The 20531-nt window shown below is 36.2% G+C and overlaps 1 non-coding gene across 1 annotated transcript; it reads left to right on the forward strand.

Annotated features, from left to right (window-relative positions):
- Window positions 1–7113: 7113 nt before the first annotated feature.
- Window positions 7114–7219, forward strand: LOC112535703. Its single transcript, XR_003079786.2, has one exon. It is a non-coding gene; the product is annotated as a small nucleolar RNA R71 (small nucleolar RNA).
- Window positions 7220–20531: the final 13312 nt, after the last annotated feature.

The raw sequence follows: 20531 nt of genomic DNA on the forward strand, positions 1-20531 counted from the left end.
CTTACTAATAACTTGTTTGTCAGAGTATTTCTAGGTCATTCTTTATAATCTCAATTTCACTTATTGATTAATTTATTATTTTAATTGTACTAAAATATTAAATTAACTATTAATTATTAATTTACTTATCTTGACCCATTAAAAATTTAAATTATTCTATTATTATTTTTTTATTATTATTATTAACTTGTAAGCTCTTTCAAATAATTTTTATATTTAGTATTAGAAAAAAATTATGAAATTAGTGTTTTAACTTTTCTATTTTAGTATCTAAATTATTCTTTTATTCAATTAAGTGTTTAAATCTGCTAAAAATGTTCAATATACCGTCTTTAACCAGTTTTACAAGTCAATGTGCTTATGTGACTTATTTTAAATAATAAATTGATTTAAATACTCTTCTTTAAAATAATCTTATATTTTTTTCTTTTTTTTTCTTTTTTTAATCCATTTTCAGCACTATCCATTTTTTAAGTTTTATTTGTTTGTCAAAGAATTAAAAGAAAGAAAACAAAATTTTTTCTTCTCATTCATCCAAATATAAAATTGAAAAAAAATTAAATGTAGTTTTCTTATTCTTTTATTCTTAGTATTATTATTATTATTTAATAGAGATGTTACACTTAAAATTTTTTATACCATTTAATCATTCATTTCATACCGGTTATTATAAAATGCATATTTGCATTTTGAGAAATAGACTATCACCTCTTTCCTTGTTTATTAGCATACATAGCATCTCATCCGTTCTTTTTTATTTATTTTTTATATAAACTTTTGTAATGATGGAAAAGCTCTATGTGAATTATATCTATACTATCTTTAGAAATTATACAATAAAAAGTAAGAAAATTTAAAAATTTTGTACATCGTGTACAAACAGAAATAGTTGGAGATGTTAGTTATATAACAAATGTGTATTAAATATATACTAAAAATATATCAAAATAGTTAAATGGATATAGAAAATACGAAATAGATATCTAAACATATTTCATATATCAGTTTCAGATACTGATTATGTACCGGACATATCATTAAATAGATATCTGATAAGCTATTTGTGTAGCTAAAATCTAAGGCAGTGAACCTAGATGCACACTAGCACAAATGGTGAGTATCGTCGTATTCTCGGAAAAGGGTGATCCTAGACCTACTGCAGCGTCTTATGTTATCTAACCTTAACAAAATCGATGAAGTTATTATGCTATGATTAAATATGAACAAACGATTAACTAAGTCTCAAATAATCTGAAAGGATTTAGGAAAACAATCGAAGGAAAAAGCAAACCCTAGGGGACCTAAGCTAGTTGGATTTTAGTGAAGATAAAGATTATATTGATTACCAATTGCAATTACCCGTAGATGAATTCTTAACTGAATTTGGTCTCCCTCTCGAGATAATCGAATTCCTAAACTTAATAATCTAAAGTTGGAATCTCTTCCTAACGATCGATTATTCGATTAGCATTAAGCTTTAACCCGCCTTTATTAAGCTTTGTTAATTCTTAATCCGGCTAGTCAATTACCCTTATATCTAAGTGATCATTAACTAGTTTTTGCTATTCAAATTTCCAATTACTAAATGAATTTCTCAATTACATAAAACAATCTGAATACCACAGCTCATAACGTCTCATGAATAAAGTGATTTCTCATTAATGATGAAAGCAGAAGAGACAAGCATTGATAATCAAAATCTCATAAGCATTAAAATCAGTCCAACAACATAGGAACCCCAATGGGTTTGACAAATTTAGTTACTCATACTAATAAGCAACACAAAGTAAAGAATAGATTCAGAAAAGTAAATTGAAGGCATGTACACCCTTCTTCTTCAAGTTGGATGAAAAAGCCTAAATTCCCAATTCATAATGATAAACCCTAATTTCCCTCTTGAATGCTCCCAAATCTTGTCTTGATCTTCAATTTGATGTTAAAACAATTGTAATCCTTCCTTCAATAGATGAAATGATCTTCTAAGGTCGAGTATTGAAGTTTGGAAGAAGATGGTTTAAACTTGTATATGTGAAATCAAGTTAGAAATTCAAACCTAATTCAACAATTATTTTTGCCTATATAATTCTTTCAGCACGGCCGTGGTCAAGCCCATGCTGATCAACACGAGCGGAGTCTAAGCCGTGCTGGACCTGTGAAGATTTACATAAGCTCAGAAGAAGACCAACTTACCAATGAAGATTTACATAAGCTCCACAAAGAAAAAAATGACTACTGCAAACAAAAGCTCCTATACACAGACACGTCAATGGCCAACAACACCTGCTACTGCGTCGTGCTGCTGGGTCTCGACCTCTGCTGCTGCGATAGACGCGTCAATGGCCAACGACACCAGCTCCTGCTACAAACGCATTATGGTTACTGCTGCTACTAGGTCTCGACCTCTGCTGCTGCCACAGACGCGTCATGGTTTTGCTACTGCTGGGTCACCTGCTGCTGCTGTTGCTGGGTCTCTGATGCTACTGCTAGGTCGGTTCAACAATGGATGACGATTTCTAAGGAGGTAAGCTCTTATACCATATTAGCATTTGAAAGAAAGATTTGTATGAATTACAAAAGAAAAGCTAACCCTAAAATAAAGAGAAAAGGTTGTTATAATCTAACATACAAAGAAAAGGAAAAATTCTATACTACCTTTATGATAATTAGAGAATTATAATGTTTAATAGTCATAAGCTTGCTGATGCCACTCTAACTCATCGAGCTGCCATTGTCTTTCTTTACCTGTAGAATCAACACTAAAATTGCATGATTTCAGAGCCTAAAGGGCCCTGTGTTCTAATTCAACAGGTAGATGGCACATCTTACCATAAACTAGCCTATACAGTGTAAAGCCAATAGAAGTCCTATAGGTTGTTCTAAAAGCCCAGAGTGCATCATCTAACTTATCAGCCAAATCCTTCCTACTAGTCCCCACAGTTCTCTCTAGAATACGTTTTAGACCCCTATTAGTTACCTCCACTTGCCCACTAGTTTGTAGGTGATAGAGTGTAGAGAATCGATGTGTGACTCTATAGTGTTTAAGTACTTTCTAAAGTTGGGTGTTACAGAAATGAGTCCCCCCTATCACTAATCAATGCTTTAGGTGTACCAAACCTAGTAAATAGTTTCTTAAGGAACCTAGCAACTACCCTGGTATCATTAGTGGGGGAGACTTGCACCTCTGGCTACTTAGAAAAATACTCAACAGCTACAAGTATATACTTATTGCTATAAGAAGAAGGAAAGGTCCCATGAAGTCGATGCTCCAAACATTGAAAATCTCAATAACTTGTATACTAGTCTGGGGCATCTCATCACGGGAAGAGATATTACCTGACCGCTAGCATGCATCGTAAACCTGAACAAAGGTTCTTGCATCCTGAAATATTGTTGGCCAGTAGAGTCCCACATTCAACACCTTCCTAGTCGTATGACTGGTTACTTGATGGCCTCCAGTTGGTCCTTCATGGTAATGTTTAAGGATTTCTAGAGTTTCCTCCCTATATACGCGTCGCCGAATTACTTGATATGCACAAATATAAAACAAAAAGAGGTCTTCCCAAATGTAGTGTTTCAAGTCAGCAAAGAATTTCTTCTTTTGCTGATATGTCATACCCTTTGGTAAGACTCTCGCAACCAAATAATTTGCATAATCCGAAAACCAAAGGGTATCAGTACATATACCTGCAATGAACACAAATGCTCATCAGGGAAGCTATCATCAATGGCCCTCTCATCAAGTGCCGCCAAGCTCAGGTTCTCCAACCTCGATAAATGATCCACTGCCAAGTTCTCAGTGTCCTTTTATCCTTGATTTCTATGTCAAACTTCTGCAAAAGTAGAATCCATCTAATCAGTCTTGGTTTAGCATCATTCTTCCCGAACAAGTACCTCAATGCCGAATGGTCCGTATAGACGATGGTCTTTAATAGCACAAGGTATGAACAAAACTTGTCGAACGCATAAACCACAGTTAACAGCTCATTCTCAGTGGTGGTATAGTGCTCTTGGGCATCAGTCAACGTCTTGCTAGCATAATAGATAGGCTGGAACTTCTTCTCGACCCGCTGTCAAAGAAAAACTCCAACTGCATAGTCACTAGCATTGCACATAAGTTCAAAGGGCAACCCCCAATTAGGTGAAACCATGATAGGAGCTGTGGTTAGTAACTTTTTTAATAACTCAAAAACTTGTAAGTAATCCGAATCAAACACCAAAGGTACATCCTTAATAAGAAATTGAGTAAAAGGCCTAGCTATTTTAGAAAAATCCTTAATGAATCTCCTATAAAAGCCAGCATGCCCGAGAAAGCTCCTAACAGCCTTAACAGAACTAGGGGGTGGCAATTTCGATATAGTCTCTACCTTAGCTCTATCTACCTCCATCCCCGCATGTGAAATCTTGTACCCCAACACAATACCCTCTCTATCATAAAATGGCATTTTTCCCAATTTAAAACTAAATTTGCCTCCACACATCGTGCAAGCATGCGCTCTAAATTAGACAAGCAATGTGAGAAAGAGTTACCAATCACTGAGAAGTCATCCATGAAAACCTCCATGGACTCCTTAATCATATCATGGAAGATTGCCATCATACGTCTCTGAAAAGCAGCAGGTGCATTGCATAACCCAAATGGCATCCTCCGGTACGTGAACGTCCCTTAGGGGCAAGTAAATATTGTCTTCTGCTGGTCCTCAGGTGCGATTGGTATTTGGAAATAACCTGGAAAATAATCAAGAAAACAGTAAAACATATGGCTCGATAGACACTCAAGCATCTGATCAATAAATGGAAGGGGAAAGTGGTCCTTTCGGGTTGCATCATTTAGCCTCCTATAATCGATGCAAACCTAAAAACCGGTTACTGTCCTTGTTGGTATCAATTCGTCCTTCTCATTCTTTATCACCGTCATCCCTCCTTTCTTTAGTACAACCTGCACAGGACTCACCCACGAGCTATCAAATAAGGGATAAATTAAACCTGAATCAAGAAGTTTAATTACCTCTTTTTCACCACCTCCTTCATGTTCGGGTTAAGTCGCCTTTGTGGCTGTACCACTAGCCTGAAACTATCCTCCATCAGGATCTTATGCGAGCAAAAACTGTGGTTGATTCCAGGGATGTCCGCAATCTTGTATGCGAAGGCTGTGGGGTACTTTCTAAGAGATGATAGCGTCATCTCCCTCTCCTCAGGAGTCAAGTTTGCTGCAATAATGACTGGCAACCTCTTTGCCTCACCCAAGTAGGCATAACTCAGGTGCTTGGGTAGCTCCTTCAATTCTAGGACTTGGAGGGTCCTCAATTGAAGGTTTCACCTTCTGCACGTCTGACCTATCAAGAGAAACAAATGGATCAGTAGAACGGCTGGGCTCACTAGCCAGCAAACAAGCGAGTTGTTCCAACACTTGCTCGTTGGACAACTCCCTCTCATCTCCCTGCAATGTAACCTGCAAAAGGTCATCAATCAAAATTTCCTGCATATGAGACTCAACAACATCATCTAAGACATCTACAGAAAAAAATAATATCATCATGGTCTAGGGAATGTCTCATGGAAGTCGCTAAGTCAAAGGTGATAATCTCGTCATCTACCTTAAGTTGGAGCTTCCTATTAAAAACATCTATAACGGCCCTAGATGTAGCAAGGAAAGGCCTACTTAAGATTAGTGGCACAACACTCTCACCCTCCATATCCATTACAATGAAATCTACAGGAAATATAAACTTGTCTACCTTAATAAGTACATTCTCAACTATACCCCTAGGAATCTTAATAGTCCTATCAGCTAACTGAATGCTCATCCTAGTGGGTTTTGGCTCACTCAAACCAAGTTTATCAAACAAGCTAGTGGGCATCAAATTAATACTAGCTCCTAAGTCAGCTAATGCACCACTAATAGGTAATTCACCAATGACACAGGGTACAGTGACACTCCCTGGATCACGCCTTTTAATAAACAGCTTGTTTTACAGAATGGCGGAGCACCCCTTGTTCAGGGTCGCCAATCCCAAATCCTCCAGTCTCCTCTTATTGCTCAATATCTCCTTCAGAAATTTTGCATACTTCGGCATCTGCGAAATAGCCTAACAAAAGGAAGGTTAATGCACAGTTGTTTAAAAAGGTCTAGAAACTTACCAAACTGCTGGTCAACATTTTCCTTCCTCAGTCGAGCAGGATATGGGATAGGTGGCTGGTACTCCTTCATTGGATTCTTCTTCTTATCCTCAGCTCTCATAGGCTCTATCTCCTCAGGTTCTAGTTCCTTTTTGGCAGGCTCATCCTGCACAACAACATTATCATCATTAGTTACAAGTAAGGAACTAGATAACTGCTTACCTGACTACAAGGTGATAGCCTTGTAGTGCTCCCTCGAGTTAGACTCTATAGTGCTAGGGAGTGTCCCTGGTTGTCTCTCAATCAACATCTTAAAAAATTTGGCCTATCTAGTTCTCCAAATTCTGAATGGAGGGCTGTTGATTCCTAAGTGCACCATTCATCTGCTGAAATCTGTTATCGGTAGATGACACAAATTTCATCACCAACTCCTCGAGATTAGGCTTCTTCTCATAAGGTGGAGGTAGTTGGGGTGGACCAGCTTGTGGCTGTAGTTGTTGCTGATGCAACCTCTGAAAACCGGGTGGTCCCTGGCTGCTGTTATTCCTCCAACTGAAGTTGGGATGATTTCGCCAACCGGGGTTGTATGTATTGCTGTACAGGTTGTTCTGCTGTCTAGGAGCATTACCCATATAGTTTACCTATTCAAGGTTAGCAGAAATAATAGAGGATGAAGAATTAGAAGGTGAAGCAAACATACTCCCGCATTACAGTTTGCGCCGTGCATGACCAACATCGTGGTCTAATTTCTTGTTCAGAAGCTCCATTTGAGCTGCCAATGCTGCTGTGTAGTCTAGCTGGTTGACCACTCCCTACTTGACTGACCGACTCCTAGAGGATTGCTACTGGTAGTTGTTCATGGCCATCTCCTCTATCAGATTTTGCGCTTGCTCCGACATTTTACTGTTCAGGGCCCCACTTGATGCCGCATCTACCATCTGCCTAGTAGCAAGGTTCAAACCATTGTAGAAGGTTTGAACCTGCATCCATACTGGTAGTACGTGGTGCGAGCAACATTGGAGTGAGTCTTTGTACCTCTCCAAGCATCATACATGCACTCATCATCGAACTGCAGAAAAGAAGATATATCATTTCTCAATCTAGCAGTTTTAGTAGAAGGAAAGTACTTATATAAAAACTTCTCAGCCAACAATCTCCATGTCGTAATAGTGTTGGTTGGGAGTAACTGCAATCATCTTTTCGCTCGGTCCCTTAAGAAAAAAGGAAACAGCCTCAACCGAATGGCATCATCAGTTGTTCCATTTATCTTGAAGGTGTCGCAGATCTCCAAGAAGTTGCTAATGTGAGTGTTTGGGTCCTCGCTCGGTAGTCCCCCAAATTGTACACTATTTTGGACCACTTGTATAATGTTTGGCTTTTTATTTCGAAGTTATTGGCTGCCACAGGTGGTCGCAATATACTCATCTGTGTCCCCTCAAGAGAAGGTCTAGCAAACTCGTACATTGTCCTATTTTCATCCGCAGCCTGGTTGTTGTCTCCCATCCCTGCTGGTCTATTCACAGAGGCTTCAATCTCTATCCGTGCCTCCTCTTCTTCTTGCTTACGCTTCCTTAAAAGATGGAGGGATCACTCTGGTTCAGTAAGAGGGTCTACAGGAGTAGGATTAGAGCTCCTAGTCATAAACTACCTGAAATTAAAAGGCAGTAACCAAAGAACACAAGAATCAATAAAATAATAAAGAATAAAAAGAAATGAAAAGATAAAAAATAAAAATGGCTAGATTAACACAAACACAAATTCACTCTAGTTCACACAAAAAGTTTCCCCGGCAACGACGCTAACAACTTGATAGGCTATTTATGTAGCTACAATCTAAGGCAATGAACCTATCGATGCAGCACTGATGGCGAGTATCAAGGTCGTGCTCTCGGGAAAGGGTGATCCTAGAACTACTGCAGCATCTTATGAAATCCAACCTTAACAAAATCGATGAAGTTACTATTCTATGATTAAATGCAAGCTAAGCGGTTAGCTAAATGTCAAACAGTCTGAAAGGATTTTGTGAAACAATCAAGGGAAAAAGCAAACCCAAGAGGACCTAAGCGAGTTGGATTTTAATGAAGGTAGAGATTACATTGATTACCAATTATGATTTACCCACGAGCAGATTCTAAATTGAATTCGATTTCTCTCTCGCGAAAATCGAATCCCTAAACCTAAGAACCTAAACGATAGAATCTCTTTGTAACGATTGATTTTAGGTTAGCCTTAAGATTAAATCCACTACTATTAAGAGTTGTTAATTCTTAATCCAGCTAGTCAATTACCCTTATCTCTAAGTGATCATTAACCAGTTCTTACTATTTAAATTTCCAATTACTAAATAAACTTCTCAATTACATAAAGCAATCTAAACATTACAACTCACAACGTCTTATGAATAATGTGATTTCTCATTAATAATGAAAGCAAGAAGAAAATGAGCATTGATAATCAAAGTCTCATAAACATTAAATGCAATCCAACAACATAGGAACCCCAATGGGTTCAACAATTCTAGCTACTCATGCTAATAAGTAACACAAAGTAAAGAACAAAAATAGAAAAGGAAATTGAAAACATGTACACCCTTCTTCTTCAAGTCAGATGAACAGCCCTAAATCCCAAAATCTGAATGATGAACCCTAAGTTGCCTATTGAATGCCTCCAAATCCACTCTTGATCTTCAATGTGATGTTTAAACTAATGTAATCCGTCCCTCAATAGGCAAAATAGTCTCCCAAAGTCGAATATCAAAGTCTGGAAAGGGGTGGCTCGTGCATGTATGTTAAAAATCAAGTCGAAAAATTGAACCCTAGCCAAATAATTCGATTTTGCCTATATAATTATCCCAGCACGGCCGTGGTCAAGCCCGTGCTAATCAAATGGGCGGAGTCCAGGCCGTGCTGGACCTCTGAATCCCATAAATTAGGTCTTCTTCCTGGCCATGCCCTCGCCGGTGCTGAGCCACCACAGGCCGTGGTGGCCTCGGAAACCATGCTAGAATGACACTCTTGAGGGTCAAATGTTGATGTTTCAGCCCGGCCAGAGTCCAAGCCGTGCTCAACCTTAAAATGGTAGCCCTTGCTCAATTTTTATGGATTCTGGTCTGTATTTGCACGTATTTCCCACGACTACTGAAAATGTCCATTGATCATCACCTAAAACATGAAAGGAACCAAAACACAGGTGATTCTGGCATAAAACAAGATAACTATGCACAAAAATGGAAGTAATTGGGCATATAAACATGTATAAAACAATGCATATCACATCAGTATAATTAGCCCCTTGACTCCAAGTATCTTTCACAAATTGATTAAAATGGCCGATTTTGACGCCCTTGATAAGCATTATCCATCATAATATGAATAGGCCTATGATCAGAGAAAAGATGAGGAAGATGAGCCACATTAACATTAGCGTACAGGGCAAAAAAGTACCATTACAAATAGCTCGATCTAATTTCTCCTTAATTCTCCCTCTAGACCAAGTAAATTTAGCCCCTTGAAAAGCCAAATCTTTTAAATTTTAAGAGTCAACCTAATGCTTGAATATGTTTCAAACTTCAATCTATTACAGGAACCACCACTCTTCTCATTAGCATTCAAGATAACATTAAAATCTCCATAACTAATCTAAGGTTCATTATATGTTGGTGATTTATTTTAGCTCCACCCATAAGCACTTTCTATTGCTATAAACTGGACTACCATAGACAACATTTATCAAGAACTCTCACTAACTACTAGTGGCGACCCACATAAGAATAAATTTTCTATGATTTTAAAGCACTATAATTGAGATATGATCCCTCTATAACACCCAAATTCCTCCAAAAAAACCAACTGCCTCAACTCTAGGGGAATGATCAAACCCACTTTTTCTAACAAATTTGTCAAACTTCAAACGGCTTATGTGAGGTTCAAGAAGCACCACCATATCCACTTTAGTATTACTAACTAAAGTTCTAAAATATCTTACAAACCCTTTTTTTGCAGCCCCTTGGCAATTCCAACTAACAAGAGAAAAATCCATAAAGAAAGATAAAGAAATAATAAAATAATAAAAGACTATCAAGGACATCATACATCCAAAATGGGGTTTTGGAACTCCCCCTTCATATCATCATCAAAAATTTCAATATAATCCTCAGAATCGTTATTATCTCTAGAATCTAAGGATCCTTCTTCTTCAAGTCCATCCATAAAATCATTCACACCTTAGGGATCCTTATCAAGAGGTTTGAACTTTATAACATCCTTTCTCCCATTTAAATTAAAAGCTAGTGAGTAAGCACCCACTTGTTAAACAACCACAACCGAGTGGTTCAAGGAATTAAGGGAGGTACTGATTGGAATAAGACTAAGATTTTTCGAGAGGAAACCATTCTTATTTCTAACATTTGAATTTGCATGGGAATGCATGGTGGGCTTTAAATAATGCATCTAGCATTTTTATGAGAGAATTGGGCTAAGTTAACTTAGTGTTGGGTGGCATGATTAGACTTAGGAAATGACTGATGGGTCTAGGCTTCCATAGAGGGGTTAGAAGTGAAGGGCTTTGATTGGGTCAATTTTGACTTTGGTTTTCTACTGTTTTGGTAAGTAACATCACTATTACTAGGCTTGTTTAAGGCAAGATTTTCATTTCCATTATTAATAAGATTTTCAAGACTGTTAAGTACATCAGATCTCGAACTAGAATCTTCTCCCTGCTTGTTTCTGGTGTTGACTTCCCCACTTCGAGCAACTTTCCGAATTTTAGCTCCTTCCTTAAAATTATTTGGCTTTTCTTTTCGAGTAACTACCATCTGTGGCCCAAACTTAGGACTGGCATCTTAGCCGCCATCAACCGCCTCAGCCGCTATTCTTGGAGGAGGATCTTCACCCATCATTTTACTTCTTTGCACTAGACAATGTTCAACAACATGCCCATATTTTTCACATTCAAAACAAATACAAGGCAAGCCTTCGTACTCAACCTTCTACAATCTTTCTTCAATTTTAAACTAAGATAGTAGGTTTATTAAGGTCTAGTTTCATAGCGATTCTAGCAAACTTCCCCCTTGTCGTTGATTCTGTGTTGCAATCTATTTGAATAACCTTCCTAATGAGGTTGGCAATAACATGAAGCACTCTCTTATGATACAGATGGAGAGGCATACCTGGCAATCTAACCCAAGCTAACACTGAGTTTACTTAAGTATTCAAACTATTAAATAAAGTAGACCACGATTGCATAACTAAATAATGTCTCATAATCATCCAGGGACCCTAACTAAAAATGAATTCAACATATGCTTCGGTGGAAAACCGCATAAGATAGTAACCATTATCCAAGTCAATGACTTTGAATTCACTACATTTGCTCCATAAACCATCCAATCTGGAACACAACGCTCTATATGCAATAGGTCTTCCTGGGAGTTTGACTGTAACTAACTTATGCTATGGTTTTTCAAGGAGATCCTTCACCTTAACGGATAGAAAGATAGCCGAAGTACCGTCCTCGTCCTATACAATAATATCATTATCCTCTACCTTTATGTCGTCTTGATCTATATAGAGATCATCCTCTATATCTATTCTGTTATGCAATAACTTGTTCCGAAAGGAAATCTAATATTCATATTAGCATCCTCATTCTGAACTTTAAGCCGTTTTACTGTTCGATCGTCCTCTATCGATGATGGAGGGTCCTTCCCAAGAACCCCATCACCCTCCATCATATTCTTTATCGGTATTGACAGATAAATGTTAACGTTGATACTAAGAATTTGAAATAGATACTAAAAGATAATTCCAAATATCAGATATTAGTTATATACCGAATATATACCTAATATATATGAAAAATATATTAAAATATATAAAATGAATGCTAAAATTACAAAAGAGATACTAAAAAAAATAGGTGTAGATACTAGTTATTATAGCATTAATATGTTATAAGTTACTTTTATTTAATAGGGTGATTATATGCTTTAATGAGTATATAATTATTGAAATGTGTTAATGTGTAAGTCGTAAAGAAGAAGAAAAGGTCTGAGTTGTATGTTAGACTTAAAAGACCATTATGGGTGCTTAATGCATGAGTTATAACGGTTGTAGAGGATAGTAAGGGCTGAAGACCAAAGCTCCCAATTGAGGTCAAAAAAAGGAGTCAAGACTGTAACCAAAAGAGAAGAGAGTAGGCAAAGTATTCTACCGAGGTTGCGGCTTTAGTCGAGACTATGAGTGGAAAGTTTAGCAGAAAACTTTTTCCATAAAAGTTCAAATCAAGGTGGAGTGGGCCATTTAAAGTGGTCAAGGTGTTTGAGCATTGAGCTTTAGAGTTGAGGCATGAAAAAGGAGAGACCTTCAAGGTTAATGGTTAAAGATGCAAGCGATACTTTGGAGGATTTATCCAAAGAAAAGAAAAGTGCTATCTTTCATTCATTCTTTGTAGCTTGAAAAGATAAGGTCAAGCTAAAGACCTTCAAGTAACATGTTTTACTTGTTTTGATAATGTGCTTTATATTAGGAATTAAAATGAAACACCAAAGAGGCAACAAAAGTAATTTAAAAAATTTTCTCAATTCCTAAGACAGATCTCATTGATTAAGATAATCATAATAGCCAAAATAAGCAAATTGAAAGAGATTCTTATAATGGGTGTTCAAGCATGATATGATCCTTTTTAATTTCTTGTTTGTTGATCTTGGCAAGGTTGATAGGGACATTAAAGCTACTCAACAGGCCAACCTTTAATGATAATCCACACAAGCTTCAAAATTGAAATTTCTCATAAACAGGCTTTCAAACGATAGAGAGAGAGTGGAGATAAAAAGGAATGAATGCTAGTTCCAGGTTGAATCTTGATTAATCAAATTAATTAAATGATTATGGCATCAATCTCTAAACCTAGCCGCCCATTATGCTTCCTTTATATACATGACAATTAAACCTAGTCCTTTAATGATAAGGATTCCTACAAAGCTTAATTTACTCTTAAGTTGGGCTTTGGTTGGGTTTGTTGGACTAAGTTTCTTAATTAATACTTTTAACTTAGTTATTAAGCCCTCATAGCCAAATAGCATAGCCTATTAATATTAATCTCATTAACTTTTGGTTAAACCCAATGAATTTAAGCTTAAACTCAATCTTAAGCATCATTTTAATCAACTTTAAGCCTATTTTTGTGTGACCTAAAAGGTTCCTAACATGTTTGCCATGGAATATAAAATATGAATTAAACTCTTTAATTCCTTGCTAATTCTCTAAGTAACTTAATTTATATTTCATAGATTAAGATTGGCATCTAGCAATGCATCATGACCACCTAAATGTGTAGGAAGAATTAGTGCCAACTAATCATTCTTATTGTAAATGATTTGTTCTTTTATTATCCCTCTATCCTAATTAGTATATAGAGCATGGATTTAAGTGTCAATTCTATAATTAATTCAATTATATTTGTTCTTTGATATAATGCCTTGTGAACTTGATCTATGAATCCTAATTTATAATCAATATGTTCAACTACCTTGTGCAATGATTTGTATAAGTTAATGCACTATCAAAAAACTATGGATATGTTCCCATGTAATGATTACCTTGGGTAATGAGTCCTTTGTTGATAATCTCATTTTCTTCATATGACTTACTATACCCAATTAATATCCCTTGAGCATCTCATGGTTAGAAGGACATAAGGTAACATCTCCATGTTTTATCTCAATATCCTTATACTTCAATTGTATGAGATTGATTATTTTCTTCCAAAGTAGGACTATAAACTCATTGCGGTAGTCTCGAGTGTTTGATCAATATCCTCATAATCTTAAACAATATCCTAATTAAACCTTGACTATGTACTAGTTTGGGAAGAATACTTTATTGTAAAAAGAATCTTATAATCAAGACCACTTTATGATTTCTCTCACATATATATTATACATTCCATGCAATTCTTATCTATTAGTTTAAGTATATATATATATATATATATATATATATATATATATATATATAAAAGAAAACTTATAGACTTGAACATATGCCTTTTAATATATAGATAATTGTCAATACAATTTGTATAAACTCTTTAGATAAACCAAAATAACACATCGTCATTAGAGCATATACTAACATTTTACTTGTTTCTTTTTTCTTTTTGTATTTATATTTTAATTTTACTTGTGATTGATTGAAAATGACAAAATTGTGTCATTTCATATTAATTACCTAGTCGAGGTCGCGAATTTAGTCGAGGTCGCAAATTTAGTCGAGGTCGCGACTTTAGTCGAGACCGTGAGAGAGTACTTTGAGAAAATGAGAAAACATTTGCAAGCAAGATATTTTCTATTGTCGCAATCGTGTCACGACGTGACTAAGTAACCAACGAGAAGCTCCCATTTCAGTAGGCTACTACCGTAACTGGTGCTTTTTTAAAAATAATGCTTAAAATTAAAAAAGGAACATTTTACACAAAATGAATCCTTTAAGATAGTTTTTGGTTTCTACTCTTTACACTCTCTCAAATTACTCTTCTTCTCCCTTCTTTAGCAACCTTAACTTTTTAAAATTCTCCATTTTCTCTCATTCATTCATTCTTCTTCTTATTCTTCTTTTTCTTTTTCTTCTCCATTTTCTTTCTCTACAAAGCAAGGTTTTTCCTTCTTTCTTCTTTATTTTCTCTCTTCTCCTCAAGTAATGGCAAGATTAAGGATTCTAATATCTTTTATTTTCAAGCATAGGTAAAAAAAAATTTGTTAATTTCTTTTATTTTTTACTTGGGTTTTATGTGATTCTTCTTCTTTTTCATTAATTTTTATTTGGCTCTTGTTGTTTATCATTGTTGATTTTGTGTTATTGCAAGGACGCCTTTCAGAATGAAACAATCCACAAAAAGGAAGGGAAAAGCAAGGACAAGAGAGAAGACTTCTCAACTACCATTGACTCCTCAAGATGGGTATGATGCTCCTTTCCCTACTTTTCATAGGGAAGAAGGTCAAAAATTTCTACTCCTATCTCAACAATTATTGTCTTACCCAAAACTCTTGATATGGCTATATTAGAAAGATTGGGCATTAAGAAAGAAGTTATGGGTTCCCAAAAATAGTTCTTTCTTCAATAGCTTCTTGCTTAGTAACCTAGATCTTCTACCTAATGAAGAACGATATTTTTTCCTTTCTTTCTTTTCTCAATATTAGCTTATGTACTCTTTGTTTCTCTTTTGCTTTTTCTCTTTTTCTCAATGTTGATTCTTGTTGTCCCTCTCAAACTCTAGATGCCTCTTTCTATTTATAGAGGTAAGGTTTCAAAGAAAATGATGATTTCATATCTTTTTTAAATGATAAATTGGTTAAATATCTACATTTAATTCTTTAAATTTAAATAAATATCATTAAAAAACTCATGATTATCGTCAAAACCTTCTACAATTTGTATTCGGATGTAAAATCATCAAGAAAAGCAACGTCAAAGTGAAAAAGCCCCAATCAGCACTATATAGAACCGATTGGCTCTATATAAGGGAGTTTAGAAATTTGAAATTAGGTCCCTGAATTTGTGAAATCTCTCGTTTTGACCCTCAAACTTTATTTTTCTTAAAAATTGGGTCCAATTTGATTTTAAAAAGATAATTTCAGCTCGATTAAACTCAACCCAAATCTCGAATTCGCCCACCCTTCGTCTCTCGATACCCGGAAAGGCAGTAACTTTCATCATAGGATTTTCATAGTTCCCTCGATATCTAGATCCAAAAAAAGGGTACTAATAAACCCCCACTAGTCCGTCTCCAATTTTTATGTGACGTGAGAGTGGACCCCACCTTCATTCATGTTGCTTTAAGTTTTTGGGATGCGAACATCCATGTGTTCCGCTTTGGCCATTTGGATGTTTGCACTTGTGAGAGGAATTTGCTACTATCTTGGATGCTCTAGCATAATCCACGGATGCGGTCATTTTACCTTTTACCAAACCTCTGACGCCTCGCGAGGTTGCAAGCTTTTTTATCTTTCCCTTAAGAAGCTTGGGACCACATTGCAGGGAGTCAAGGTTTGACCTCCTCTAACTAATAAGACAATTAGGATGAACTAACCCGACCACCTTGACTTGGCATAGGATTTGGCATTTTTGCTTGAAAATATAGTTTCTATTGGTCTGAGAGGATGGCTTAGGTGACTTGAGGATTGTGAACCTACTTCAACTAACTAGTCCTTCTACTCTGGCCCCACTCATCCTAACGAAGACTCTAATAGGATTGGACCGTATTCGAAGAGGTCAGAGTGACTGTTTTCGAGGCAGTCTGATCATCCTCCATGTATCTTATCTGTTTCATATCTGATATTTATATTTTTTCCGCTTGTATGCTATACTTTTTGCCTACACTGCCCGTTTTTGGGTTTTCAGCCTAGCGAGCTTGTCTTAATTTTTGCCTAAATCTCTATTAGGGTTTTTGACTTAGTAGACTTGCCTTTTTTTTACTTATTTATTTATTTATTTATTTATTATTATTATTATTATTATTTATTAATTATTTTTAGATATGGTTATAAGAAAGATTAAGCTTTATTGTTGTTCTACGTGTGATCCTAGTAAAATACAGCATTCAACACTTCCTTAGCCACGCGCACCAGTGACCCACTGATAATTTTATTAAATGGCGTGAGTGGTTGAGTATTTTTCTTAATGAGGATGTACGATGGATGTGCCCTTGGTGGGGTTTGACTCATGTTACTCTGCAAACGTATACCTCTTGTGTCGTGTTGTCAGAGCTGAAGTTTAGCGCTTTTTATACACCTTCCCAACTCGTTCGCTAATATGGGGGACTATAGAGGATTCCTTCCACTCTGCCCCAGTTGAAGCCAAGACCAATCTTCGCTCGGTCTCTTAACCATGTTTGCTGCATTTGGAGTCGTCGGATCATTCTTCAAAACCTCCCTGAGTCGACTGATTCTGTTGTCGATGACGCTTATTGATGTTTAGTGTTGATATTGTATTATTCATGCATTGACCAATGACTTAAAGGTTAGAACTTTGCAATATAAAAAAGAAAACTGCTAGATTTGCTTGATGCTGTTTAAAAATTGCAAAGCATATTGATATAAAATCTCAAAAGCATATTGATATTATTTTAAATTCATGTCATCAATCATTTCAGCCAAAGTATATAGTGGATTCAGTTTAGCTATTGTGCCTAGTCAGCCCTTTCAAGTTTTCCAACTAATCAAGCATTATATCTCCTTTTACTTGATTCTAATTTTTGTTTAAGGAGCCTTTCAATTTTCACCTTAGCAAATCTCCTTAATTTTTCCTTGGACCGCCTTTTATGGGTTTTCGATCAAACGGGCTTAATATTTTATTATCCTTTTTTTATATCTAATATCGCTTAAGCCTGTCTATGTTGCCTGGTTGGCTAAATTCATTGCCCTTAATATTTGATAGTATTGTGACTCCTTTAGAGAAGATCTTTTAAACAAGCTAGGGACCTTCCGAGTTGGGTCGCAATTTTCCTAAATGATCAAGATCCACAAGCTTCCCTTCTTTAAGGACTAGGTTCCCCTTTTTCAAAGGTCGAGGCTTAACATGTTTGTCAGACACCCGAGCGGTTCTCTGTTGATAAAGTAATGTATGATACATAGCTCTTGTCATGGTTTCATCAATTAATTTGAGCTGCTCATACCGATCTCTTCCCCATTTAGCCTCGACTATCTCAGCTTCTATTAGTACCCTTAACGAATTAATCTCCACTTCCACTAGCAGTATTGCTTCCATCCCATATACTAAGGAATAAGGAGTTGCCCTAGTAGGGCTCCTTATTGTATTTTTTCCATGTCCTCATAAAATCAGGCAAAACCTTTTTTTATATTTTATTAATATTTTTATTATCCTCTCTTTTTCTTCAAGAGTTAAACTGGCTCCAATCATGACTTCCCTCGGGGAGTTAGATGTACCTAGGTTAAATGCATAGTGGGATAATTATCAAAATGTGTGCAATCATTACATAAAACAACATACAAATAAGCAAACTGGTTATTCATTACATCACTGTTAATGAGAAGCTCACCAGCCTCATCAAATAAGTTTGGAATGTAAACATCATAAAAGACGTCCACAATGGACTGTTCAATAAAAGCATCAATATCAAAGTTAACGGCATGAACATCAACCTGTGGAGGAGCAACATCCTCAATAGCCTGGATGAACTCCTCAGCTTTAGCTTTACCCTTCTCGGCAACCTTCTTCTGGGCTTGTTCAGCATTCTTCTTGTCAGCCTCAACTTGAACCTTCTCAACCTTCATGATCTTGAACTGCTCTTTAAATATTTCAAACCCTTGCCGTGAATTATCATCTATTTGTGGCTCTAAAGTCCCCCCCCCCCCATTATAAGGCGTTAGCATGCCTTCCCTCATAAACTCAATCATTCTTTCTCTAGCTTTCCAATCTTCCTAGGGGTGTCCTTATTCCCTCCAAGGTAAGTAGTACTTCCATTGGCAAATCTGAGCTTTTTCTAGTCGGGCACTCTGCCACGACCTCTGCTAAATCCAATTCTAGGGTAATACCTTATTTTTCTTATGATACGCATGCATGGGCTTTCCTTAGCTCATATCATTTCTATCTTGTATCTGGTTATCATCTCTTCCTTTTAGGCCTCAACTACCCTTACAGCTGCTTCAGATGCTCGGATAGTCACCATTTTACCTTTATAAAGAAACTTCATCATCTAGTGTATAGAAGAGGATACTCCACCCAGCTCATAATATCACGGACAACCCAGTATGATTGAATAAGCTACTAGTATGTCAATGATAGGCTATTTATGTAGCTACAATCTAAGGCAGTGAACCTATCGATGTAGACTAGTACAAACGGTGAGTATCAAGGTCGTATTCTCTGGAAAGGATGATCCTAGACCTACTGTAGTGTCTTATGTTATCTAACCTAAATAAATCAATGAAGTTTTATCCTATGATTAAATATGAATAAACCCTTAATTAAATGTCAAATAATTTGAAAGGATTTAGGAAAACTCTCAAAGGAAAAAGCAAACCCTAAGGGACCTAAGTTAATTGGACTTTAGTGAAGATAGAGATTAAATTACCCGTGGACGAAGTCTTAACTAAATTCGGTCTCTCTCTCAAGATAACCAAATTCCTAAATCTAATAACCTAAAGTTGGAATCTCTTCCTAACGATCGATTATTCGATTAGCATTAAGGTTTAATCTGCCTCTATTAAGCTTTGTTAATTCTTAATTCGGCTAGTCAATTACCCTTATCTCTAAGTGATTATTAACTAGTTCTTGCTATTCAAATTTTCAATTACTAAATGAATTTCTCAATTACATAAAGCAATCTAAATACCACAATTCACGTCTCATGAATAAAGTGATTTCTCATTAATAATGAAAGCAAAAAGAATCAAGAATTGACAATCAAAATCTCATAACATTAAAATCAATCCAACAACATAGGAAACCCAATTAGGTTTGACAATTTAGCTACTCATACTAATAAGCATCACAAAATAAAGAATAGATTCAGAAAAGTAAATTAAAGGCATGTACACCCTTCTTCTTCAAGTTGGATGAGAAACCCTCAATTTCCAATTCAGAATAGCAAACCCTAATTTGCCTCTTGAATGCTCCCAAATCTTATCATGATCTTCAATTTGATGTTAAAACCAAATGTAATCCTTCTTCAATTGATGAAATGATCTCCTAAGGTTGAGAATTGAGGTTCGAAAACAAATGATTTAAGTTTGTATAATGGAAATCAAGTGAGAAAATCGAACCCTAATTCACCAAATCATTTTCGCCTATATAGTCCCTTGGTGGTGGTCAAGCCTGGCAGAGTCCGAGCCGTCGGACCTATACATTCGTCTGTTGACCTCTTCCAGGCCATGCCCTAGCCAGTGAGCCACCACGGGCCGTGGTGGAGGCCGTGGTGGCTAGGGAAACAGTGCCAAAATGGCACTCTTGGAGGGCAACTACTTGACAATTCAGCATGGCCGGAGTCCAGGCTGTGCTCAACCTCGGAATGCTAGTCCTTGCTCAATTTGATGGATTCTGGTCCATAATTGCGTGTATTTCCCTCGATTATTGATAATGTCCTTCGATAATGACCTGAAACGTGAAAGGAACCAAAAGATAGGTGATTCTAGCATAAAACAAGATAATTATGCACAAGAATGTAAACAATTGGGCATGTAAATATGTATAATATGATGCCTATCAAATCATCCCACACTTAAGCTTTTGCTTGTCCTCAAGCAATCAATAACTCAATACATGCACGAGCAATAATCACCCCTCAGAATCCATGCTAAAGCTCACAACTCAACCTTATTCAATATATAAAGAATGAAACTCAAGTAACTAACAAGTTATACACCTTTAAGAAAGAATTATAATAATAACATCTCGAAA

This window comes from Ricinus communis, chromosome 6 (assembly GCF_019578655.1).
Source record: "Ricinus communis isolate WT05 ecotype wild-type chromosome 6, ASM1957865v1, whole genome shotgun sequence".
Lineage (NCBI taxonomy): Eukaryota > Viridiplantae > Streptophyta > Magnoliopsida > Malpighiales > Euphorbiaceae > Ricinus > Ricinus communis.